This window comes from Crocuta crocuta, unplaced genomic scaffold (assembly GCF_008692635.1).
Source record: "Crocuta crocuta isolate KB4526 unplaced genomic scaffold, BGI_CrCroc_1.0 scaffold41, whole genome shotgun sequence".
NCBI lineage: Eukaryota > Metazoa > Chordata > Mammalia > Carnivora > Hyaenidae > Crocuta > Crocuta crocuta.
Window position 1 is genome coordinate 19,045,178 of NW_027529428.1, and position 27,983 is coordinate 19,073,160.

Below are 27,983 nucleotides of genomic sequence, written 5' to 3' on the forward strand. Positions count from 1 at the left end.
CTGCACCTCCCCCACTCACTCTGCCTCTCTCTCTCTCAAAATAAATAAATAAAGTTTTTAAAAAAAGAATTTTATTTCCTGAATTCCAAACATGAAAATTGTACCTTCTGATGTCCTTTGTTGCGAATTTTCTGAGATGTGACAATCTCTAAAATAAGATCAGATACAAACACCTGCTCCCAGGAAGCATGACATTCAAGCCCTCCTAGAACCATTCACTTTCTACTGCACTATTTATTTCCCAGAATCAGCAAAGTGGCAAACCACGTCTTTAGCCACAGAAAAAAGGCGCTCTCCGTGGTTCAGGTTTTCAGAACACTCAGCAGCTTCGGGGCCGGAGCGCTCAGTCAAAAAAGCCACGGTCCCAGAGGCATCAGTATTTCATTACCCCGATGGGACATTTTCTTCAGACCAGCACTGTTGGTGAGTGGGTCTGGAGGTCCTGCCGCTCACGCCATGGCTCACAAAGCCCCACAGCGACCATTGCGATGAGGCTTTCCGAACGATGCCTCCGTATACGCCCTGCCTGAGGCTTCTGATTGGTGTTTATGCTCTAGGCTTAGCGGAACACGCTGACACTTTGGCGCTGAGCTGTAAATCCCGGATTAGGGGGAACTAGGCTACATGATGTGGTCCTGGCAGTCAGCTGAGACGTGGCTGGAAACCTTCCAACTGCTCGCCAGCCCCTGGTGTGAGACAGCAATGTATAAAGGGTACCTTTGATTGGGGCAAAACCCCACCTCCTCATTGCTGATGGCTGTCACGATACATAGAATATTCAAGGAGGGGTCACGAGAGATAGTTAGAAGTACGAGATTGAGTTCTATATCTAAAGCAAAACATAAAGGACAGGTACGTTGACGAGGGTCTGACTGGACTTCGGGACCCCTAACGTGCAAAACGCTGAAGACCAAGTGGGCTGATGTGGTATTATTGTATCTGTCAACGTTTTGCCCCAGAGTGACTCAGCCATGAGACATATATTCTTTAGTGACATCAGTTCATGAACGTTTTGGCAACATTTTCCTAAATACCCAACAAGGTCACCGTGACAGTGAGCAGTACTCCTCAGTTTCCAGCAGGCGACCCACCTGCTACGTGCAAGTCCAGACGGTCCTTCTTCCACTTACCATTTAAACAACGGCTTTTTAAAAGGGAACCGGCTCTTTGGTTAAATTGTTGAGCTTAGGGGTCATGTGAAAAGTTATGCGGCCAGGACATTGCTTTGTGAGGTAGCTTCTGGGATTCACTGATTTAGTGGTTTTGTTTCATTTATGCATTTGTTAAATTTTTTCACAACCCCGAAGACCTGATTGTCTGGACGCATGTTTATTCTTTGAAGAGATACTACTACTACCTGTCTTTTCTATTATCCAGGACAAGCTAGACTTAGAGCATAAACGACAAAAAGAAAAGCATAGTCCCATTGCTGGAAAGAGAACAGAAGGCAAAGAAAAAGAAAAGACCCTTAAACTCATTGTTCCTTCATATAAGAGCAAATACACATTTTCTTTGGATGTTGTAAGCAAGAAATACTTCCCTAATACACACATAGACTTTGTGCGTGACAGATATATTTAAATGAGCCAGAGCCTCAAGTCAAGATTGCTTGACTTTGGAAAAAACATAGACACTCAAAGCTTTTCATACCAACAGGAGATTTGGCGAGGTTACACTGCACAGCAAAACTGAGTTTTCCTGGCTGAGCTGACACTTACAAAAGAGTTCCCTCATGGCTGCAACACGAACTGGATGAGCCCGGGGCCAAAATCCAGAGCTAGTGCCTTGGGCCCTTTCCTGTTTTGTAGTTTTAAATTCTCCTTTTCTAGCAGCCCCTCTTGCTTTCTACCCTGCTGTTACCCAGGTGTCAGTAAAGAAAAATATGGAATCAAAATAAGAATAAGAGGAGGCACCTTGGTGGCTCAGTCAGTTGAGTGTCTGACTTCGGCTCAGGTCATGATCTCACGGTTCATGGGTTCGAGCCCCGCGTCGTGCTCTGTGCTGACAGCTCAGAGCCTGGAGCCCGCGTCAGATTCTGTGCCTCTCTCTCTCTCTCTGCTCCTCCCCTGTTTTCTCTCTGTCTGTCTCTCAAAAATAAATAAACATTAAAAAAATTTTTAAGAAGAAGAATGGCAGAGACTGCACATTTACTATACGCGTTTGAGGATGAAATAGGATAATTCATTTAAGGTCTTAAACGTAGTATGCAGCATATATTTAATGACGAATAGACATTCCTTTTTACCATGCTTCTTGTCACTTGTTAAAAAACACTTTCCAGATGGTGTTTTTAAAAATGAGCTTACCTTGGTATTCAGAATGTTCTACAGTGTCTCTCTACCCATCAAGCGTAATCACCTTTATCTGAGCTCATCCAAATGACTTCCCCACTTTAGACAGGAGGCTCCTGGGGCCGCCCGACCCTCACATGCTCATCTCTGCATCCAGCTTTATTGGTCTGACAGTAGATCTGAACCGGCCCCATTCTGGATTCCCCTCTGAGTTCTCTCTCTATCATCAGCTTGACTTGGCAATTTCTGTTCTCATGTCCCCATCTCTTGGCTTCGCTGAACCCTGGTGCCCATGACTTTGGTGGGTCCGCCTTTTGCTATGTGCTTTTGATGCATACACGGTCACTAGGACACCAATGCCTTGAGGATGGGCTGCCTGTGCTTCTTTTCTAGCAAAGAGCCAGATACATAATTTATGATCAGAATTGTGGAGTCATCGTTCGAGGCTAATTTTTTTCAATTCTCTCGTAGATCATCATTTGCACTTCAAAAGTATTTTTAAATTCATAGGCTTTAGGATGCCAGTGTTTTATTGCCTAGAATCTTTTGTCGCAGGCACCTCTCTATACTCTGTGCATTGCGCATTATTTCTTTTGTTTGTCCAGCCAGCTGTCATGAACATCACGGTCTAAATCACAGTTCAGTGTGCAATTTACATTTTTAGGATAAAAATAAACAGGGCAAAGATTCGTCTTGGGGACCTTCAAGTAACAACGCAGACGCATTCAGCTCCATGGTCTGTTCTGTCTTCTGTTGAGAGGGCCAAGCTACATTCGGGAGAAACAAGGCATCACTGACTGAGTTCTCGATTCCCAAGGGTAACTTGACAGATTTTTCATATTTCAATTCTTGTCTGCTTCATTTGCTGATGGAACAAACAAGTATCACATGCTCAACATCAGAATGTCAACACATTTAGAGAGATGGGATCTGGCATTTGATTCAATGTGATAGCTATGTTCACGGTTCTGAGGGCAACTAGAACCTTATTTCAACATCCTGAAACCTCCAACTTCTCAGTAAAACCTTCAGGACTCCTGACAAGGCAGTAGGTCTTACCTCTGGAATCTCTTACCATCCCTGGATTAAATTCCTATGGATTCTGAAGCCCACTGGAAGTCACATGAATCTCAAATCTGCATTGGAGAGACAATTCATGAACTACTACTTCAATATTTAGAACCTGCTAGGTCCTGGACAGATGTCAGAAGTTCCTTCTTATGTTTCATGAGGTATCATACAGCTTCGTGTCTTCATGAATAGGCAGGACATAACACTCATGGTTTCTAAGTAACTTGAATGCTTGTAGCTCTTTAAAAAAATTGTCAAATAGGAGGAGACAGGGAGATGGAAATCTTGCCCATATCCAAGAGAATATAAAAGTAAGGTTCAGAGTTGCTTCTTTCTATTCTATTTTAACATCCACACTAAAAATATGCTTTTTTGTGAGTCACAGACATGAAGGCAGGGGGCTGGACACTCACATCGTAGTCCATGCAGATTGTACGCAACAGGTGTTCTTCGTCACCCTTTATCAAGTGAAATCACAAAGATGAGCGGGATTGTCAAAACATCAGCACTGTAATAAGAATAATAAGTTGCATTTACTGAGAAAGATGTCCTTACCAGGCACTGTGCATATGCTCAGAGCGAACCACAAGATGAGTGCACTTTTCACTCTGCAGATTTGTTGAGGAGAAAATCACCATTCTGCGGGGTTGGGAACCGCCTCCAAGTCACGAAGCTGGATGCAGCTGAGATGCAAAGAGTATGCTCTCACTTCCGGACTCAAACTGCACGTCGTTTGTTTGTCCTTCTGGACCCTTCCTTTATCCCTCTCTATCATTCCCCAAGTCCCTTATAACTCAAGTTGAGTTTGGCCAACAGAGCTCAGCAAAGATAAGGGGAGAGGAAAAAGTCAGGGGAGTTACTTTGGGGACACTGAGTCAATTAGCATCTTGAGGAGTGTAACACCTGCCAGGTCATTCTCCCGAAAAGCTCTCTCTCTCTCTGGGTGCCCTATACAGGCTCCTAGCTCAGGCTTGGCTATAACAATAGTACCTGGCATTTGCTAGCTTTGGGGGACAGGTCTGTCCTGCCCCATTTGAGTGCCATTCCTTTATAGCCAGTAGATCCACAGAGGCTCACAGAATTGTTTTAACAGCATTTAGAGGAAGGTGCAGAGATTTTCCATAACTAGTGTCCCCATCACCACCACGCTGAACAGAGCGGTACAATATTTTTTTAACCAATGGACAAACCTTCCCTGACATATCATCGTCACCCCAAGTCTTAGCTTGCATTAGGGTTCACTCTTGGGGGTGAACATTCTATGGAGTTGGGTCTTCCATGATAGTGTATTTTCACCATTCTAGAAATCCTCTGTGCTTTGCCTCATCTCCCCTCCCACGTTCACAACTACTTATTTTCATTGTCTCCATATTTTTGCCATTTGCAGAAGGTAATATCACTGGAATCAAATAGGATTAGTTTCTTTCACTTAGTCACATGCACTTAAGTTTTCTCCTTGCCTTCTTATCACTTGGTGGCACATTAATAATATTTTAGTGTGAAATAATGCCCCATTGTCCAAAGGTACTGCAACTTATTTACCTATTCGCCAAGGACATCCTCTTTGTTTCCAAATTTTGGCAGCTGTGAATACTGTTGGAAACATCTTAGGTTTGTGTGGACCTAAGTTTTCAACTCTTTTGGGTAAATACCAAGGAGTGAGATGGCTGGGTCCTGTGGTAAAGGGATGTCTGATTTTGTAAGAAACCATCGAATTGTCTTCCAGAGTGGCTAGCGTCACAGCAATGTAGGAGACTTCTTCCTGCTCTGTTTCCTCACCAACATTGGGTGTCATCAGCGTTCTGGATGTTGGCCATTCTGATAGGTGTGTAGTGGTGTCTCATTGCTATTTTCACCCGTACTTCCTGATGACAAAACGTGGAGAGTCTTTTCAAATGCTTTTTTTGTCATATCTTCTTTGATGAAGTATCTGTTATGGTCTTTGGCCCATTATAAAATGGGGTTGTCTATTTTCTTTTTGTTGAGTTTTAAGAGTTTACATAATGTGGATGACAGTCCTTGATCAGACATGTCTCTTGTAAATATTTATCCCCACACTTTAGAGAAGTTACCTGAATATTTTTAAGGTTAAAAAACAAAGCAAATAAAATGAGAATTGACTTCTCTGGAGTAGTTTAGATGACTCAATCCATTATAGCCCATTATTACTAAAATAAAACAAATTCATTTGGAGAAATGTGTTTTTAACTGATCTCCTGATACCTTCCCCAAGCTGTTGATGATGGTAAACGGACATTTAAAAATTCACATCTGTATTACTAACAGAATTAGAAACTAAATAGCATATTCTACTAATGACTATGGTTGAGACAGTGTTTTAAGCCCACTCCCCGGTGAATGCAATTACAATGGGAAGGCAATGTAGGGGTGTGAGTGGTGGCCCTGGGGAGCCATGCATTTAAAAAAAATGGCAGGAGAGAAAGAACATCTGCTTTCAGTCAAGAAAGCATGAACATAAAACTAGACCAAATATGTGAAGCAGTGCTTCCAAGCATGCTCCGCCTCATATGGAAGACACAATTATGGTACCTAGAGAATGTGCAAGTCTCGCTCAGAAGAAACGCAGGGCAAGCTACGTTGTACTCCCCATTTCCTGGTCTTCCTCACAGAATCGTAGCAACACGAGAGATTCACCTCTGGTTAAGAGTAATCCAACATTGATCATATACCGCATTTGTCAAGGACACAATTGTAACAAAGTTCAAAACATAGAATGGCTTGGATGTTTTAAAAAACCTACTTCTCACTCCATCTCCAAATTGGTGCTCTTGACTGGTGAGCAGATCCTCTCAAGGAGGTCCCTCAGGGACCGGGCTCCTTCCATAGATAGCACCGCCATTTGCAGAGTGGTCCTTAAGGCCACACTCCATGCTGTCTCCACTCCAGCCGGCTGGAAAGGAAGACAACTTGAAGAATCATGGCTGACGAGCATGAGGGTGCTGGACCGGAAAGGAACACACATCACTTCCACTCACATTCCATTGCCTAAGACACAGCCCCATGGCCACATCTAGCTCCCAAGGAAGAAGGAAAATGCGATCCAGCCATGCACTCAGCGAGAAACCTGTCTTTTCAACAGCCAGCTCTTCCCTATGGGCACAAACAGCTCGTGTGCAAGAATACATTGTGCTTATTCCCCCCACCCCCTTTTTTTCTTCCCTCAGCTTCCATTGAGGAAAATGTGCAAATTCTACCCTGTAAAACCTGAATCTCAAATAGTTACCATTTATTCTTAAATACGCTAAAACCCAATTGGTAGGCATGGGCATAAAACCTTCATGTTTGATTATATTTGCTGAGAACGAGTCCTCAGAATAAGAGCCTCCCCACGTGTGATCCCTGGGGGGGTTCGGAGAAATGATCACAATGCCCATTAGCCCACAAGAGCTCTAGGGAAGCATTGTCTGAAGATGACATAAATAACAGTTTCACATACTCAGGGCCTGTTTCTTTCCAGAAAAGGTGCACATGCTAGTTAATGTCTTACTGAATTAATGGTAGATTTTTGTCACCACACATTCCTTCCGTGACTTTTTTCTTTTAGAATGAAGTCCTTGTATCATAATGCCGAGGGTCACTTTATTCTGGGTGATCACCAGCTGCCATCACTACTGAGGTCAAAACGACAGACTGTCTCAAGATCTGAGTTAATTCAGATTTTCTAAAAGTCAGTCCAAGTCTTTCTCAACATCGAAATCTCACCAATTCTTAAATTCTCAAAACACATTATTTTTTCATTCAAGAATTAAAACTAGTTTTTTATTCAAGAATTAAAAGGCATCAAAGCAAACTTCCTGTTAGTAGACATCCAACTATCCAGAGCAAGAACTATTGGATCTTTGATATCAGCACAGATTTACCCTTCGGCCAGGTCTTTTCAGGGAATGCTGCCCTCTGTTCGCCCCTTACCACTCCTGCTAGTGCCAGGTTGTGGAGACGGAGGATACTGCCCTGTGCCCCCAGCCTCCCTGCGTCCTCCCCCACCAACCTTCAAACCGACAAAGTCGTCTTATTATCTGATACCCATGATTCCCTCCTGCTGTTTACCAACTCCACCGACCGGCAGTGTGTGCATAGCAGTATATCCTTCGTGTTACTAGCTCGCTATGAAAACGTACCTTCCTCGAAGTCACAGTCATATCTGCACCAGGACCAAACATTATTGTCTCTCTGGGGGTGAGTAGTGTGCAAAGCCAGAGGTCCAGAAAGTTAGGGGGGCCTTGACCTTCCATCTGGCTTCTAGGTTTCTGTAACACTAATCAGAATCTGGCTATGAGGAGAGTAGATGTGGAAGAGATTCCTTAAATGCAGGGCTTTTAAAAAATGTCATTTTGCCTTTGTCCTCAAGGCAGATGAAGACAACTTCTCTCTGTCCTGTCAATAAACATGGCCTTAGCATTTTTGAATCTTTATCAGTAAGTGAACCAGTGCATGAATGCAGATCACAGTGCAATGAAGAGAAATATGAAGGAACATTCCAGGGCCCTGGATGCAGACCCGACCCCTGCTTCTCCCTGGGAGCACAGCCCCCTACCCCCCGCCCCCCAGCACAGAACCAATGCGCAGAGCAGGTGACAGATCTCAAATAGCAGAGAGCAATGTAAGTAACAAATCAACTACTAGCTTGTCTCAGTGACTTATCTCATTATCTTGTCGTGACCTCGAGCCCTCCTTTGCAACAACCCAAACCGAAATTCCCCAACAGCTCCCGTCTACCATTAGTCAGGATAGTCACTATTATTAAACTACTTTAAATCTTTTTTTTTTAATTTTTTAAATTTATTTACTTTTGAGAGAAAGAGAGAGACACAGAGCATGAGTAGGGTAGGGGCAGAAAGAGAGAGAGAGAGACACAGAATCTGAAGCAGGTTCCAGGCTCTGAGCTGTCAGCACAGAGCCTGACACAGGGCTTGAACTTGTGAACTGTGAGATCACGATCTGAGCCAAAATCGGATACTTAACTGACTGAGCCACCCAGGCGCCCCTAAGCTACTTTCAAAATAAAGTTCAGAGTGCAGTATATTCTAAAACGCACAAGCACGCCCCATCGTCATTGGACACGACCTCCCTTAAAAGCCTCTAGCATCCTAAAAGCCTTCCGGATCAACCCCATCGGCAGCCCGCGGCTGTGGGCACCACGGAGTCGCCTGCCTGACTCTAAGTGAATGGCTCCATCGTGAAAGCTGTTCGGTTGCCTGAGTGGGAACGAGACGTGCAAAATCCGCTGGACAATTTTTAATAACTACGAGCTACAAAGCAGTATCTCCTAACACTCTCACTAAATAATCCCTTCCAAGGCATTCCAGAGACTTTTCTCAGTTCTGGATTCCCTTTTGTGTCTCCAAATAGATTTGGGGGAAAAAAACCACAAAAAAACAAAAACAGGCCACCGCCACGGTTGTCACTGTTAATTAGCGTCTCCTGAGTGCTGCTTCCTGCCTGGGGCGCTCGCCACTCGCTGCCAGACCCTGCAGGGACTCGCAGAAAAGCCTCGTTTGCCCAGCGTGGCTCTCGAGCTCACGCTATGTGATGGCGTTCCGGACAAGGGCTCATCAGCGTCTGGCCGCAGGAGCGCGAGGCCCTTTGCATGCGGCGAGCACTTCACCCACGCGCATGCTGGAGTGATGGCACCCCAGCTGGACGTATCACTGCAGAAAAACAACAGAACAAGACAGAACAAAAACCGACTGTGAGGTGAGCTGTGGGGCAGCTTATAAATTACAAGCAGTGACAACACGTCTACCAAGCCATTTCTATCAATCCGTTCTCACCCAATGTCATTTGACACGTTCCTTATTATTCTTTCTGGTCCCTTTCTCAAACGCAGTTGTCGTAGCTCATGAGGAAGTGGCTTTCTGCGGAAACTGACATGCAAGTCTTTTCGGGCCCGGCAGAGAGTTTTTAAAATGTATGGTTATGATTATGGAAATTCTTTCCGAGGGTGTTTGTGGGCTCGGTCACATGCTGATATGCCACATGGAGCTGTATTTTTTATGAGTGGTATTTGGAGGGTAGCTACTGCTTTTGTTCTCTCGATGCCATTTTTCCTTCTTCTGGTCAATGGGATTCACCCCGGAGGTGGGGGTTGGGTACGTGAGGCCATCTGTGACCTTCCTGGGACCTTTCCAGCTACACTGAGGAGACTGGGGGCTGGATTTTCTCTGGTTTCCAGCCTGAGCTGGGGGAGCAGGTGGCTGTGGGCGGCCACGGTCCTTCCTGAAGGTGACGTCAGTCTGGAGCCAGGAGACTTGGAAGAGGCAGAAGACCCAGTCTTTACGGTTGTGGGTATGCAGGAATCTTCCTTGCTTAACCTACTGGGGGGGGTGATAATGCCCCTTTTTATTTAAGAGCATTTGCAGTGGGTGTCCTCCCTCCAGCCGCCCGCGTCGGCTCGGAAAGCCAGTGCCTGTCTGGGACGGGAGACTCTTCCCAGGTCTTCAGAATGCTCGGTCCTTCTAGTTTCCCTATTTCTACCTGATCCGTGATCAGAATCAGAGCATGGCTCCCAGAAATGGAGTCCTTGCTGTGTGCGGGGCACTGGGCCACCCTGGCCACCTGCATCCTCACACCGAGTTCTCACGGCCACCCTGTGAGGAAGGCGCCATCTTACCCCCTTTGCCAGGGTGCAAGCTGCATTCCAGGAGGTGCCTGGGCTCCACGCCAGGAGGCCACGTGCCATAGCCCGCATTCTCCATTCCACCCCCCAGCTGCTCAGTCTGGAAACGTCGCAGCGCGGAGGTCATGAGCTATTCCTCACGGCTCTTTCCTGGACGTGCCCTCTGATTTGGTCGAGACCAAGCCACTGTCAACATCGGTGGCACCTATTCGTTTCTACAGCTTTCTTGTTCATGAACTATGATTTGCAGTCTCTTCCTATGTTATGCCTGGAAAACAAACAAAATTCAATTTTTAGAATCTTAGACCAACTGCAGATTTTTTTTTTGTAGAAAAGTACTGAATATTTATGGCTTTCTTACAGAACGAAGGGCTTATAGTTTCCTGCATGCTCGGTATCACCAGGAATTGACATAAGAAGCAATTTCCGCAGCGCCCTTGGGACATCAGAAATGCTGTGGCGCCAGGATAGCTCAGTCAGTTACTTCAGCTCAGGTCATGATCTTGCAGTTTGTGAGCTCCAGTCCAGCACTAGGCTCTGTGATAACAGTGCGGAGCCTGGTTGGGATTCTCTCTCCCCCTCCCTCCCTCTCTCTCTCTCTCTCTGCTCCTCCCCCACTCAACATCTCTCTGTCTCTCAAAACTAAATACATAAACATTAAAAAGGGAAATAAAAGTCTAAAAATACAGATTAGAATAAATAAATGGACAATTCACACACACGCACACGCAGCATATATTTATCTATATATGTATATATGGACATTGCGGTGTTTCAATGTAGCGATGAGTGTACGGAAATGAAAGAAATGTCACCTGTTATCAGTTATCCTTTTTTCACATTTTTTTAATGTTTGTTTTTTATTGAGAGACAGAGAGAGAGACAGAGCATGAACATGGGAGATGCAGAGAGAGGGGGAGACACAGAATCTAAAGCAGCCTCTAGGCTCTGAGCGGTCAGCACAGAGCCCGACACGGGACTCGAACTCACAAACCTCAAGTACATGACCTGAGCTGAAGTCAGATGCTCAACGAACTGAGCCCCCCAGGCGCCCCACGCTATCAGTTATTCTTCATGGAAAGCATGACATTGGGAGACGGTGGACACACGCCCTCATGTACTTTTAAGTCTTTGGATTTTTCATACTGTTAACTTAAAAAAAAGTAAAAATAATTTTATTTAAGTAAAAAAAAAAAAAAGATTGAGTTTCTTTCGGTTAGCAGAGGAAGTGCTACTGGGGACACTCAAGCGACAGTGAATCCCAGGCAAGTCTGCAGAGACAAAGGGACTGTCGGCTTTTACCAGGTTTTCGGAGGAAATTGGGGAGGGCTGCTCTGAACAGAAGTTCATTGACGAAGAGCAGGTGTTCGAGGTTGTGGTGGTTTCTCACTGGCTGTGAGCTGGGTGGGCGCTGGGGAGGGAGGGAGCGTCATTCTCACAAGCAGGACATACATCTCCTATGTGACAAACGTCCTCCCTTGTGGAAATAATTCTCACCTTCCTTCCCTCTTTTGTGCCTGAGCAGTGGGAGGTACCCGTGTGAGAGCGCCCCCTGCAGGCCTTCCCGACTGCGTTTTCAATGAGATTGCCTTTATTTTCACACTACCAAGGAATATTGTTAATGAATGATGTAATTCTAAGTGCTTTTTAAAAAAGTTTTCTGAGCTTTCGTGTATTTTCTGTTTTATTCATTGGGTTTGCTGTTACATTTGTTTCGTACTATGGAGGAAAGGATTTTAAGTGCAAAGACTTTCACTGGATTGGAACTGTGTTCTCGAATCCTGCCCGCCTCATTTTCCAGGATGGTGGAGTCCTGGGTGATTTCATCTCTTGCTGTCTCATCTTGCTCATCTGTAAAATGGGACTAATAATACTTTAGGTGGCAGTTAGGAAGGTTAAATGAGATGAGATACTCCAGGCGCTTAGACTAGATCACTAACAAAGCCCCGTGGGTTGTTGGAATGATCCGTGCAAGAAGCCGAAAGGCCAGTGTGGCTGGAAGGTGGGGGGGTTGCAGGATAATGGGCCCCAAGAAAGATTTCAAGTTGTAAATTGATTCCTACAGGTGATGAGAAGCGCTGAGGTATTTCTATGCAATGGAAACACCCCATCAGATTTGTTCTTTTAAAAGATTCCCCTGAAAGATTAAAGTTTTCCATTATAATTTATGACATTTCATAGTTTAATTCTGCGTTTCAGAATTAAATCTATTGCGTGCCATCTGCCAAAACCTTGAGTTAATGGTTGATGGGGGCGCTGACACGTAAAAGAATCTACATTTTTGAAAGCCTGTTAAGTATAACTGTGATCATTTTTGCTCCGAAGAACATTTCTTGTGACTCACTCAGTTAGTTCAGAAGAGCTGAATTTTGTAGCCACCTGAGTGCCGTAAAAGGCCCCCGGTCATAAGCAGGGACATAATTATGCTACAGGTCAGCGCCAGGTCAGCTCCAGAGAAGGAAACAGGTAGACCAGGAAGGTCCCAGGGATTCACGCTGGGGGTACTCGGCCTTTAAATTGTATCTTCACCTTGTGCTTTGTTATTCTACTTTCTGGTTTGTTACTCTTACGATCAGTTGATTATCTTAAGAAGCATCTTATTCAAACACGCCAAAGGCGCCTGCATAAACATTCATTTGGATACACAAGCAGAGACATGGGTTTCTGAACAGGTAGTAGAATAGGTTGTAATGAAGTTGCTTCGCATTTCCAGAAGGTGTATAAGGAATTACATGTTCAGGGTTTTGACAGTAAGTGATTTGAAATTCTCTGTGTGGTTGGAACTTGACAGCATTTGCAACCTGTCTCATTTCATTTGCTCTAAATAAACACGTGGAAGCCCCATGACACGGAGGGTATTATAGAGGGCTGTTTGTTCTAAGTGACTTTTGTTCCCTCGGCCTTTGACATTTTAATCTTTCCAAAACGTTTGTGGGATAAGCGCAGGAAAACAACTCCCTTTTATAATCCTAGGGAGAGAGAAAAACGTCCTGAACTCAATCTTGATGTAATGGGTATTTGCCCACAGAAGGTAAACACAGAGATACGAATGTTACTATGAACGAAGAGAACAGGTACAGGGAGGTATGAGTGCTTTGATCATAGTTTTGACACTGAGATAAGAGAAAGGCAGACTCTCTCTCTGTCTCTCTCTCTCTCTCTCTCTCTACATATATATATAGAATCACAGATTATTCTATTAAATGCTCAAAAATACACTTACCAGTTGTAAGAGACAGGAATAGATTGCAAGGCACATAATTCATACACTCATGTTAGATGACACAAATATTTAGTCTGGAATCAGTACTAGAAATATTCTTTTTAAGATTCAAAGCTCAGCTTTTGTGAAATACATCATGGTTTTACGTGTGAAATCTTTACATGGATTTCTGGTTACATAGAGGCCTAGGAAAAGAGATTGCTTTTGCCCAGAAAAGAATGCAGATGTGGCCTCAGTTTAAATTTTGAGAAATTTAACGAAATCAAACGATATGCAAAATAGGCAACCGACTTTCAGCCATTGGAGCTTTGCATCTCCATGAAGTACGTGCCCTTCCTGTGCCGGGAACATTATTGATCAGTGGTAGATTAAGTGATTAAAAAAATTTTTTTTAATGTTTTATTTATTTTTGAGAGAGACAGAGAGACAGAGCACAAGCAGGGGAGGGGCAGAGAGAGAGGGAGACAGAATCTAATGCAGGCTCCAGGCTCCGAGCTGTCAGCACAGAGCCCAACGAGGGGCTCAAACTCACAAACCGCGGAGATCATGACCCGAGCCGAAGTCGGATGCTTAACTGACTGAGCCACACAGGTGCCCCTAGATTAAGTGATTTTTAAAGTGTTTATTATAATTACTGTTTTTATATTATTAGTCTTATTATTAATGCACCATAATCAGAGACCTTTCAATATCTGATGGAATGTTTACATGTAATATGTAGAATTTCAGAGAAACCAGTGCATGGCCACCCCCATAGTCCTTACCCCCCATTTCTGCTTCTGCTACTAACCTCCCAGAGAGACACCACTTCAAACACCACGGAGTGGGTTTGCCTGTTCTTAGACTTTATGTAAGTTGGTTGTTAAAGCTCTGCTTTAGAAACTAGGCTGAGTGCTGGAAGGAGAGGCCATGCTGTCGCTCGACTCAGGTCCAGGGTCAGATAGGGGACCGCGGTGCCTTTTCACAACCCGTAGTTGCCCTGTCCCCATCTGCTTAGAAACCTGGAGAGTCCTCGCGGTGGCTGACCGCACTAGTGCGGAGGACGTCCTGGCCAACCTCCGGCAGCCGGAAGGTACGCGAGGGGATCCCGGGGGCCTGTGCTCTGTCCTGAAGACAAGAGTGGAGGCTCAGAGGGGAGGAGCAGACTGTGCCCGACATTCTGCCCAGCGCCCCCAGAGCCCACCCACTGAGGCATCGCTCTATCCTGCTCTGTGTCCCGGAGCCAACGGTCCAGACCCGTCAACAGGGTCCTGGTCCTCTGCGTCCCGCGGGTGTTCGCCTTTGACTTTGGCTGCACCTTGCTACTTAGTGGCTCATAACTTGTCCCCAGTGCATACCCCGTCTGATTCTATTCCTCTCTCTACCCCCAGCCCAGCCCCTGCCACAGACTGATGTTGCCCTTGCCGCAATATGTATCGTACTCTATACTTCTGACCTGTGACCGTGTGCCCACGCTTCACGCCACCACCTCCTTTTCACCACCCAGACCTCCTTGAACTCACTTTTTTAATCCCACTTTGCCCCCAATATCACATTTTATTGTCTTCTTAGCTCTGATCACAGTCTGAAATTCTATTGTTTAGAGTATTTGTTTATTTGTTGTCCGCTGTAGACAACAAAGTTCTCTGTACCATTTTTATGCAAAATGTTTTTTCTTTTTTTTTTTTTTTTTTTTGGCTCTGCATGCGTGGGTTTACGGGATTCCAGGTTTAGGAGGCAAAGGTGAGTTTGTCGCGCAGCTGGAAGAAAACCGCCTGCCCCGCCACAGCGTGATGCTACCAGAGTGAGAAGGTGTAAAGAATTCTAAGAAGAACCACAAAACCCAAATACAGTATCCACGACTTCCACATCATAACAGACGGACCCACAGGGATATGTGTTCCTACATCAGACAACGCGACAAAAGCAAAGGTAAGCCAAGGAGCAAAAGACAGAAGAGGAAGCTTAAGGCCGCGTGATAGATGTGCTTAGGTCAGGTAACACGGCTCCTGCTGTGAGCTGCTGGCCAACCAGAGGCCAGACCAGAACTCTCCACCGGGGCCACAGCAACAGGAAACTGAAGCCACAGGGCCCCGGGCTCCTGACGGCCGTTCTGGGCCAGGCCCCTGCACCATGCTGGACGGGCTGCAGCCAGTCCGTGGAGCCAACGCCAAGTGTGGGAAGGCCCCGCTGGGGACAGAGACTGTGTTGGGAACCCGGCCGCAGCCCCCGTCCAGGCCCCCCAGTGAAACTCATGCGTGCAGCACCCACCCTGGAATATTCAGGCCCCAGAACACTGCCTGTTACACAGCCTGTGTGCAATGTGTTTGGTTTTTCTTTCTTTCTTTCTTTCTTTTTTTTTGTGAAATCAATGAATTTTTAAAATATACTTGAGCTTCGTTGACACGGAAGGGTCAAACTGTACGTTCTGCACTTTGTTTCCCTTTGCTCATCTAGCTTCAAAAATTTCCGCTTACGCACATTCTTTCCTTGCCTGTGCCTCCCCTGCAGAAGCATCCCCGAGGGTGAGTGACCGCAGCGTGGCCGCGCGTGACCTGCCTTCCCGTGGAGCTTGCTCTCTCCCTTCTCTCTTCTATGAGAATCGGTCTTTCTCTTGAGTCGATTTGGGTATTCTACACTCTGCTAGAAAGTCACTCCTTTCCGCCAAGTACTTAAACGTGTGGCGTGAGGTTCCCCCTGGAATCCACCAGTGATTCGCCCATCACCTTGGTACCAGGTCAGACCCCTACGTCATCCCTAGTCTTGCTCATTCTTTGCTGACGCTCCTTGGTCTGTATCGGGGCCTGTGGGGCTAGTCGTTCCTGTCTGACTTCATAACTTGTTTTCTTTTCCTATTTTACCCTATTGATGTAACGTGCATCTGGTCTTAGGCTTCCTTGTTTTCTGTCTTTTGCTACCTGGCCTATCTTTGCTATTTTCGCATTGTCTGATGTAGGAACATGTGTACATGTGGGTCTGACTGTTAGCAACGTGGAAGTCATAGATTCTGGTTTTGGTGTTTGTAGTGGTTCTTTTTATAATTCTCTCCATCACACTTAGTCCTCCATGTCTGAATTTAGAATGCTTGCTGAGCATCTGTCGGCTCGATTATGACTAAGAGAAAATTACCACTCTCCCGCTTCCTCTCTCTTCCCTCCACCTCCAGACTCTTCTGGGGTTTATTCTTATTTTTAGTTCCTCTGGTGCTTCCCCTCACAGCTCCGAGCGAAGCTCAGAGGCTCCTCCTCTTGGCTTCCGCACTCGGGGCTGTGACCGAGGAGGAAATGAGAGCCTTCCGTTGTCTTCCTCCTCCCCGGATCCTTCTTGGCTTCAGAAGTGGTTTTACTTTCTTGAGGTCCACGGCATGTGCTTCCTGGACCCCAGCTGTTGTCGGAAACGGTCTTCGTCTTCTGTTCCGGTGTCTTCGTCTTGCTCCCCCTCCTTTTCCCGCACTTCCTTCCTCTCTTCCTGGACCATCCAGATTGGAGCATCTTTTACAAACAAGAGGCAGTGATAACACACTCCTGAATTATCTCCTGTTGGGGCTGTTTCACCTCGTGACTTGTACCCAAGTCCCGGCTCGCCTGCACATGGCGTCTGGGGTGCCTGTTTCTTCCTGGCACCTGTAACTTGCAACATGCCATTCGGGGGTTTTGGCAGGGGTGGGGGGCGGTCCCAGGCCAGGCTGCTGGCTGGCCCCTGACCTTGCCGGTCATCTCATTTGCCACCTGGAGATGTCGGAAGACTGGCTGTTTTATAACGAATTGGAAAACTTTAACTACACTCTGTGTCTCTGCAGATCGTTTTGTGCCCGTTCGCGAGGGTCACGTTTTGTCTTCTACGTTTGCGGATACGCTGCCTCGGGTGCAGGAAAGTGCTGCTCTGTCACATCTCTGTGCACACGACCTCTTCCCTCTGGCGCGGCCGCCGCTCATGGACACCCTTGGTCTGAGTGTGGGATGTGCCCCCGCACCAGCCCCTGTCGACTGCTGGCCTGTTCCCATGCTGGCCCTTTCCCTCCAGCGTTCATGGACAAGGACCTGAACTTTTTCTGTTCATAGGTAAGCTGCCTGGGCAGCGAATCCACTATGTCCCTTTCTGTTCCATTTGTGAAGTTTGCACCAAGACTGTTTTGAAACAAAATTCTGATTTGAGCTGGGCCTTTTCTTCTGGAATAGATCTTGACATGTGCAATTTCATATTAGATTTCTACCTTCTTCCTTTCCTTTGTTCTTTTTTTTCTTTTTAAAAATCACAGCAATTCATTTACTTATGTTGTACTATATTTGTGTAAAGACCAAATTGTTTTTTTGTGGTCTTCAAGTGGGCAGCAGTGTGGGTCGTGTTTCTGTCCAGACATAGTGCAGACAGACGTTCTGACACCTTCCCCAGGCCCCTGGGACCTGGGCCTGTGTCTCATGGGGCTGGGCCTTCTCTGAGGCCTCACTGGGCTCCCTGTGGGCTCTCTGCTTCGGGAGGGTGGTGTGGACGGCCTCAGTTGTGTTGGATTCCCAGCTTCCTGCAGCCTGTCAGGGTGTGGGGTGGCCTTCAGTGCCGTCTCCTGGTCTGGGGCACCACTGCCTTTGGTCATTCCTCCTCCTTGACTTTGGATGTCTTTGGGGACAGAGGGGCCACCCACTTGTCCCCCACCCAGTCCTCCTGTCTCTATACAGCACAGGCTCAGACCTTTCTGGGGCAGACTGCTGGGAAGCCAAGGAAACCAGGTCAGGGGCCCCTGAGGGAAGTCCACGAGGCGGAGGGGCTTCACTTGGTTGACTTCTGGCTCTCTCCCCCCATTTTCCTCTGACTTAGATGGTTTTCCTATATATTTTCTCTTGGATCAATGGCCACTTAATTTTTGGAATGAATTCTCTTTGCTCTGGGACCTTCCTGCTTTGACTCCTCTGCCCTGGGGAAAACGGCAATGACCGAGGAAAATTTTCCCTTGAGACGTTTTCCAGCAGCTTCTCGCCCTGCCTGAACCATGCCTGTTCAGGCTTTCTCCAAGTTGGGGTCACTCAGAGTCCCCAACCTCACTTACGCTCCAATGCCCGTCTGCCGTGTTCCCTCCAAACGCAGGGCCGAGGCCCCATGATAACACGGCATGCCTTCCTGATGGGGTTTCTGGGAATTTCTCCTGTTCTCTGCGGTGGGTCCATGTTGTGGCTGTTGGCATTGGCTGTATGTCTGCTTAGCTGCCACTCTACACTTCAGGATTCCTAGGATTAAGTGTCTCACCTCATTCTGTCATCTAAAACTAGAAGTCCCCAAACTGGTTTTCAGAGTGTCCCAAGAAGATGGACTCTTGTCCCCATGAGGGCAGGCACCCTGAGCCTGTGCTCGCCCCCAGTCTCCACCACCGGGGCTAATCTTGCAGGGGACTTGGCAAAATCTGCAAGAGGGAATCGCTGTCCACGGTACGCCCGTTGGGAGCATGTGCGATTGGGGGAGAGACCATTACACAGATTCTGTAGGCAATCTAACTCACGCATTATTGTTTTCTTTCTTTTTAAGTTTATTTTTGATATATAGAGAGAGACAGAGTGTGAGTGGGGAAAGAGCAGAGAGAGAGAGAGGGAGACACAGAATCTGAAGCAGGCTCCAGGCTCTGAGCTGTCAGCACAGAGCCCGACACGGGGCTCAAACCCGTGAATCATGAGATCATGCATGACCTGAGCCGAAGTCAGACGCTGAACCAACTGAGCCACCCAGGCGCCCCTACAGCATTGCTTTCTTATTTAAGCCTGAGGTTGTCAAAATTGTTAGCTTGTCAAAAAATCAAAATGCTTACATGTATATCCTAAGAGAAAACTGATAAAAGCGCAGGACTGTAGATGGGTAAACGTGGTGATGCAGGTTCCGGAAATCATGTTCTGGAAGACAGAGAAGCCACCGGTCCAGATGCCTGGAAAGGTCAGTAGATGAATTGACATTTGTACAGTGGCCGAGGCAGTGGGCCAGGGGCCACGATGAGTTGTGAGGCACACAGCGCCCATAAACCTTCATCGTGAGACGAATTGTAGGCAGCGGTGTGGGCGCCAGTTGGCCGGGGCTCGCTCCGTGTACTGGGTGAGAGAAAGTGCTCTGGCTTCTGCGATCCTTGACTTGGTGGTTTTGCTGATGGTCGTCACACAGTCCTGTGTGACCAGTGAGATTACGGTGTCACATACAATGCACACACATTTAATATAATCCGTAATGTTATGGATGTGACGCACATAACCACAGATTTACCCGTCCCATAAATCCTTCCTTTAGGCTTTGTATCTGCTCATTCGTTTACAGTCAACAGCCAGTTTTCTGGCTCCTTCTGTGAAGAGGCATTGTTTTCTTCTTTGCTTTAAGAATGCAATTGGGGTCTGTCCTCAGATATCCCCAGATAGACCTTCACCAAAGGAAATATTACCAGATGAGCAAGTAGATTTTAAAATATGAAAATAAAGAGGTGCCTGGGGAGCTCAGTGAGTTGAGCATCTGATTCTTGATTTTGTCTCAGGTCATCACCCCACGGTCATAGGTTGAAGCCCCATGTTACGCTCTGCACCGAGCACGAAGCCTGTTTGAGTTTCTCTCTCCCTCCTGTCCCTCTCCCCTGCTCGTGCTCTCAATCTCTCTCTAAAATGAAATTTAAAAAACACAAAAGTAAAAAATAGGGCTGGAGGGAAAGAAGAGAGGCTCTTCTTCAGGAAAGTTGTTAAATGTGGAAACGTCACATTGCCGTATCAGCTTTTCCTTCTGCGGGCAAAATATAACAAAGCAGCCATGGCACATTGTGAGTCTCAACACGGTGATGGTGAGGTGGGGCCTGTTTCTCAGGGATTCGTTCCTGGGTAGCCTCAGGCATCTTCCTTCAGGCCCAACCTCAGATGACGACAATCATCACAATCAGTTAGATGGGAGCGGACCTAGCACTGTGTTTCCAGGCAAGTTACCAGGTTATTTCTTGAAAATATTTGCAGATGAATAGTGTTCCTTTTTAATAAAATGTAGCAGACCTATTTACACAGGGTTTAGCCTGAGTCTGAACATGCTGAGTTTTTGAACCAACTCTGAAAAGTCCATTTGCTGTATTGTTGGTGAATCCCCGTGTCTGCGACAGAAGACACGTGCCCCGTAGCACGGACGGACTTCACACCGGAGAAGCGTAGGGCAGCCAGTCAGAGTCTGTGAGCCAGTCGGTCACAGTGAGGGCACAACATACGCCAGAGTAAATGTTGATAGAGAGGGGCAGCTGGACAGACTCGTCCCCACTAGACATACAAGGTGCACGAGGCACTACAAATGTTCAAGGACATAAACCAGCCACTCATTGGTGACATGCATTCTATCCCCCAGGTGTCCTTTGCAAATAACGCAGAATCCAGAACTGCTCACTGGCCTACGTGGGGGTGCAGCTACATCCGGGCATTCGTGTCCCTGCATCCCGGATGAGTGTGCATTGGCTCAGGAACCTTCCGTCTGTTGGGTCTCTGGCTCCAACGTCAACTCTGGTCCCCGATACCAAAGGCTGAAGGTGGGGACAGACAGGGAGGGAGAGAAGAACATAGGGTTCTTGCAAACCCAGGTGTAGCAAGTGTGGGCCCCCACCCAACAGGCTCCCCACCCTCCTGTGTTTCCCTGCCCATCTCACTCCCCTGCACCTCCCTGTATGATTCCCATCGATCGCATAACCATGTACTTTGAGCACTGTAATTTGGTCCATGAGTCTTTTGTTTTGGCACCTCCAGGAAGTCTGTCCGTGGTGAGCTTAGTGCTGCCGTGGGAATTCCCACCCATGTAACTTCTCGCCCGGCAAACTGAGCATCTTCTCTGTGCTTTTCAAATATGCCGAATGAAACAATTCTATTTCTACGGAGCCCCAATGAATCAATGACTGTTGAATACAATCTTTCCCTCTCCCTGGAAGCAGACATTATGTTTTTAGTTCAGAAAGTATTTATGGAGCTTGCCACATGTCCGAGGCACTGTGCTGGATTCTGGAAATGAACATAACAGATTTCCCAGAGATTATGGTCAAATGGTGGAGAAGAAGGCCTTTCCATCATGCCTGAAAGAAACTCCAACCCCCTGGGATAATACGGCCCCGCCTCCAAGATGGGCCAGTGGGTCTTACCTCTCTCCATTTGCCCACTTGTCTTTCTTCGTGGAAACGCTATTATCCTAAATGATGGTGCCGCCTCATCTGTTTGCTTGCTTCTGTTCTCCACAAGACACCTTGCCTTTTGTCGAGCAGGCATGGTGTCCTGCTTTCTGCACCCTCCCCACCCCCCAGCACTGGCGTGGCTGCCGTGACGAGGGCACCTGATGGCTACCTGATAAGGGAATAAATGAATGAACAAATAAGGGTACACTTAGAAATGCACTTGGCCGCAAGTTCCAGAAAACACAGAGGCGGAAACAATGAGGGTTTAGTCCTCCATGTAACACAAAGTCAGAGAGAGAGGGCTCCGCAGTGGCCAAAAGATGTAACTGGGATCAGCCTTCGTCTCGGGGTCTCTGTGACAGCAGGTCAAGCCACCCTGGAGTCCCTGGCCCCGCACAGCTGCTTGCCAGGAGCTGGCCGGTCCCTTGGGATGAACTCAGGGACTCTGGGAGGTCCCAGCACTCGGAGGAAATGGACTTGAGTGTAAGAAGACAAGATGAAGGAGTGGGAAGGGCTGGTCCAGCCCTTTGTGGTGTTGAAAGAGCATAACGGATGAGGATGCAATTATAACATATCCAGTCTCTTAACATTTATTTTCCAGAACGAATTCGTCTCCTGCCTTTGATGAAACCTTGAGCAGGCCCATAAACCTGTTCTTTCTGGGGTGCCCTGGGATCCTCTGATCAATACTTGAGCTGCATAATGCGGAACCCACACACTGAATGTCTGCGGCTGACCAGCCGGTCCTCATTCTGGGTAAGGAGCCCAGGCTTCTCCTCTCGGGGCTATTTCAGAGCCTCAGCCTCTCCTTGGGAACGACGGGGAGGAAAGGGTGTGGGGAAAGTGTCACATCTCTGGTCCTGTCTTGACCTGGCCTCGGGCTCACTGTGTCTGCAGAGGCTTTAAACGCATTTCGTCCCTGAAGAGTGCTTTTAAGGGTCCTTCCAAGTGGCCTGTTTGCTGCCTAACAAAACATCCCGGAGGAGAATGAGCCATAACTTGATGCTATGTCGTGATTTTGTGGGTCAGGAATGTGGGTCGTCCTCAGCTTGGTGGCGTGGGCCAAGGTGGTCGATCCCAGCTGACCCCTGCACACACTGAGGTCATGCGGTCATGCCCATTCCTCCCCTGTCCCGAGGCACCTGCACTCTCTCTGCTGACATCCACCTGCCTTCCAGCTGCCCGCATGGCCGACCTGGGACCCCAGGCGGCTTTCTCGTCCACCGAATAGAGCACCCCGTCCAGAGAAGCCCTCAAGCTCCCTTTGCACTGACCGTTTCCCTGATGCAAACCCCCGCCCCCCCTCAAGGCCTCCCGTGATGCTACCCCCATGCACTGCAAGAGCGAGAGGCAAACCCTAGCCCCAGCCTGGGCGGGAGAAGGGGAGCCTCAGCCTGGGTCTGAATCCCTCCCTCTGTCCGCCTTGCCTCCTCTTCCACCCTCCGGCCACCTTCACAGGTGGAAGCAGTCAGCACGGGCTGGAGAACGTTTCTGAACTCGCCACTTTTGCAGCCCTGCCGTGTGGGCCCCGCAGTCAGACGTTGCCTCGCCTGCCTCCTCTAACTCTCAGCAAAACAAATAGGAAGATTCTCGTTCAGCTTCTATTAGTTTGTTTTTTAACTATGTGCATGATTGCTTCAATAAACTTGGGGCCATTAGAAAAAGGTGTAGCTTTGGTTTGCAGGGGTGGTGGGTTCACGCAGGGACTTTGGGGCTACAGGATGAGTGCGTCACACTTTGCAGCATCCCGCAGCGCACCGCCCGGCAGGCACCACGCACACGCCACACACAAACCCTGCAGCGTCGGCTTGCGCTGTGGCCCTCACAGCCAGCTGTGCCCGGATCGCATCTCAGGCCCAGCTTCCTGCCCCGCGATCCCGCCCATGCTTTCAGCCTCCGTCTCGCCTTCCTCACCTGCAAACTGGAAACATAGCGCACGCTTCGCACGGATAAAGGAAGACGTGTGCACAGCATTCCACGCTCAACACCCACCCGGGAAGGTGGTGATAGTAACGAGTAGCCATAGTAGCGGGTGGGCTTTTCCCGCGTTGTCAGTGAGGAACTGCTATCGAATCTCTCTCTGAAAATCGTCCTGCTTCAGTGGCTGTGACCCGTCAGCCCACCGGGCCTCCCGTGAGACCTCGCTGTCAGCGCCACCACTACGCACCATTCTCGGGCCTTCTGGGTCGAGTTGCCCAATCTGTCCGTCAGACTCATGTCATTTATAGTTTAACTTTGTCATTCTGAGAGTGAAGAGCCTCAGTAGAAACTGGCGCTGAGGGAAAGGACGCGGTTTCTGAATATTAAAAGATCAGTTAGCAGCATACAGTTAAACCTGCTGTTTTCCAACCCTCACAGCCAAAAAGACAAGAAAATCGCGATTCTGCGACACTGTTGCGACTCATCATGGAAGTACCAAGACTCATGCGATTGGACCAGCAGCGATTTTGGCCCCAGCGGCTTTGGGCCTGTCCGGGAGAACGTACTGGATTCACAAAATGTGAGATCGCCTTGCAGTGTGGACATACCTGCCCCACATCGCAGAGCAGAAGAGCCGGCGGGGGTGGGTCTCGGCTCCTTCCTTCAAGGGGAGACCGGGTGGCAGAAGGTCTGTAAGGTCAGGGTCTGAGTCACTCATTTATTTACCACTTTCATTCGCCTGTCTGTCCACTCAGGCAGGCAAACCTGATTGACGCCAGCGTGGGCCAGGGGTGAAGTCTTGGTTCTGAGGTAGGCAGATGGGACCCTGATCCCAGCCGGGTAGCTGCACATAATTGCCAGTAGATGCCTCAGTTTCCTTTTCTGTACAGTGGGCGCTAGTTACCCTGGTGCTGCTGTGAGGACTGCATGGGATCAGCAGTGCTGAGGCAGAACCACGTCTTACGCAAAATTTGGACATTTGCCGAGCACGTAGAGAGCCAAGAGTGGGCTTCTAGATCCCTGAACCATCTGGAATCTTCGAGGTCCAGAATATACATTTCTGTACCCCAGAAAGCCACGCCGTGTCGCAGATTACTCCTGAATGTTCCAATGAAGACGAGGGAGCAGGAATACTCGCTCAGGGTGGAAAGCCTTGTTCTATGTGGACGTACACGGTGTTTGCGCACTTGTGATGTGCACTGACCTTTCCAGAAACGGATCTGCTGCAAGTCTAGGGAAGGGTACACACTGCTCTATTTTGGCGCTTCACTGAGAGTTGTTCCGGGGTTTGGAAAAGCATGCTGCCATTGAGAAATTTCTCCTGGTTTGAGTCACCAGTAAAGCACACTTCATTAGTCCACAGTGTAGCTGTGATATTTATGGCGATTCTAAGGATACACAAAAACCCTAGCCCTTATCTAAAAATGTTAAACATAGAGCTACAATGCCAAAGAATGTTCAGTGAAATATTTAATACTGATTTTATCTTAATATTTGCTTTGCAAAAGTAGAGCAAAACCTCGTTAGGCAAATATTTTCCCAAAAATGCACCAATAGAGTTGTCAAAAGTACATCCCATTGTCAACATGTAAAGGGATGACTTGGAAAATGTAATTGCAATTCTAATGGAAGGCATTTTTTGATCAAAAGGGGGAAGATTTCATTGCTTCCTAATTTAATGACAAATTAATTCAAACTGTGGCAAACTAGACAACATTAGCCCAAATTTATCTTACTAGCAGTATGACTGATTATGTTTTTAACATTTTTTTAACTTTATTTGTTTTGAGAGACAGAGAGAGCAGAGGAGAGGCAGAGAGAGAGAGATGGAGAGAGAGAATCCCAGGCAGGCTCCGCACTGTGAGCCCGGAGCCCTACACAGGGCTCCAACTCCCAAACGGTGAGATTATGACTTGAGGTGAAACTAAGAGTCGGACACTTAACCGACTGAGCCCCCCAGGCACCCCACAGTATGCCTGATTATTATTACAGAAGTGGAAATAAACCCCAAAGAAGTAATTTTCCACCAAGTCAGTTATCAGGTCGGAGAAAACAGCTCCGCGGTCGGGGAGGATGTAAGATACACATTCACACGAGCCTCGGTGCAGGGAATTTTCATCGTCAGTGAGTGGACACATCCCGTGGGGAATGAAGCTCTGCTTTCCCATTAGTTAACTGTGTAAGGAATGAAATGTTGAAGAGGTAATGTTATTTTCAAAATTGCTGACAATGGGTAGAAGGACATTTCTGATATCTGAGACCCTTAGTATTTGTAAAAATAGTCCATTTCTCCCTGTCGCGGCTTCAGCAGCCAAAAGGGCAGGTGGGGGGTGGGGGGCAGGTGTTCTAGCCCGTTCTAGCTTGCCTCACGGCCCACGACACCTCAGTGCCCAGATTGCATGAAACGTCACAGACTGGCCCACATGGTTGGTGCTCCTAAGGGCGTGAAGGGTGCTCCGAGCGCTCGAGGACCTCTGACCACCCCGTGAACTGCGGCGTGTGTGTGCAGGCGCATGTGGGTGTCTCGTCTGTACAGCAAAGGAAGTACTCTCCTTGTATTTTATTTTATTTTATTTTTTAATGTTTATTTATTTTTGAGAGAGACATAGAGCACGATCGGGGAAGGGGCAGAGAGAAAGGGAGACACAGAATCCCAAGCAGCTCCAGGCTCTGAGCTGGCAGCACAGAGCCTGACCCAAAGCTTGAACCTGTGAACCAAGAGATCACGACCTGAACCAAAGTCAGATGCTTAACCGACTGAACCCCCCAGGTGCCCCGGAAGTACTCCTCTTTTAAAACCAAGATCCTGTCCACTTTCTGATGTTATTGAATAAATTGTAAATTGCTTTTTATGCAAAACTATGCATTGAAACAGAAATATTGAAAAAATACATAACATACATTTCAGACATCTTTAAAAATGTTAAGTGGGTTCTTTCTAAGCTGTAAAGAAATGAGATCAATTTTATTATGGTAGAAGGGATTATCGTGGTATTAATTATTAAGTATAGATCATTTAAACATAATCTCACTCACTGAGAATTACAGATGGATACACGTAAAGTTCCTGTTTTGGGAACATATTGCTCCTAGTTAGATACATGCAAAATGTACGAAGAATAGATTTAAAAATCATGATCAATGTACTACACCAGACCAGGTTACTAATCCGTTTAAAATGAACATGTAAAACATTCGCTGGAAGTTATAGAAGTTAAAAAATAAAGTGACTTTGAGACCAAAATATCTCTTAATTGGTATAGTTAGAAAAGATTTTGTATTTAAGGTTTTCCCACCCACCCATTTGGAAAGAAACGAAATTACTTATTTAGCCCTGTTGCCAACTCTGCATCTTGCTAAAGATGGTTTGAGTGCGGCAGGCTGGCTGCTAAGAACAGCAGGGGCACCGAGAGCAGCCTGTGGGAGACGGTCGACGGCCGGGGAGCCAGCCAGCGTCAGGCTGAAGGCAGTGGACGCAGCGCAGGGGCCCCAGCGGAGCACCTCAGCTCAGCCTGCCGCTCGGCTTCTCCCATCACTTATCTTCTTCATAGAAAACACACACACACACACACACACACACACACACCTCTGTATGGCACCGTGGTAGGACACCCATCTTCCGGAAAGTGCACAGTGGATCAGTTTGGGGGGTGCATTTCATCCCTCCGTAATCGCCTTGGCTTATTACCTCACTGGGGTGCCTGGGGGCTCAGTCAGTTGAGTGTCCGACTTTGACTCAGGTCATGATCTCGCAGTTCGTGAGTTCAAGCCCATGTCGGGCTCTGTGCTGACAGCTCAGGGCCTGGAGCCTGCTTCGGATTCTGTGTCTCCCTTTCTCTCTGTCCCCCCCCTGCTCACACTCTGTCTCTCTCTCTCTCAAAAAAATTTTTTAAATTTAAAATAGTCTTTCCTTCTTTCTTTTTTGCATTCAATCCATCCTGTAATTACTGCTTGTACTATCAGACTTTATTTATTTATTTACTCAGTTATTTATTTATTTATTTATAATTTTAAATGTTTTTATTTATTTTTGAGGGAGAGAGAGAGACGCAGAGAGAGGGAGACACAGAATCAGAAGCAGGTTCCAGGCTCTGAGCTGTCAGCACAGAGCCCGATGTGGGGCTCGAACTCATGAACCGCAAGATCATGACCTGAGCCGAAGTCAAACGCTTAACCGACTGAGCCACCCAGCCGCCCCATCAGACTTTATTTTAATCTCTATCTTCCCTGCATTTTCATTACCCTATGCCTCATGGTAGAATGGCCCCTGAGTGTCCTTCTCTTAAATCCACATTTATTCATTAAAAATAAGTGCAGGCATCTGTCTATTTAATTATGTCTTCCAGCTGAATCTGAACATGTGCCTATTGAAAGATGTGCTATATAATTTTAACTGAATTTTCATTTGCATCTCCCTTACACCCCAAGTCAGAGTAACCACATGAATTTGACATTTGATTTGTTTAATACTGTTAAATATTAAGTAAATTCATATAGTTCAGCCAAATACTATTATGAGATCACATTGGGTTTTTTTTTTTTAGCAGTTATGTGGGCGCAGAATTACCCTACCCAAGGCTACCCTCTCGTCTGGTACTCCCTGTAGAGTTCAGGGGTCGCCAGACCACCCTCAGGTTCACCAGTTTACTGGGAAGACTCATAGAAGTTACTGAAAGCTGTTAAACTCACTGTTATAGGATTTTTAGCTGTGTGTGTGTG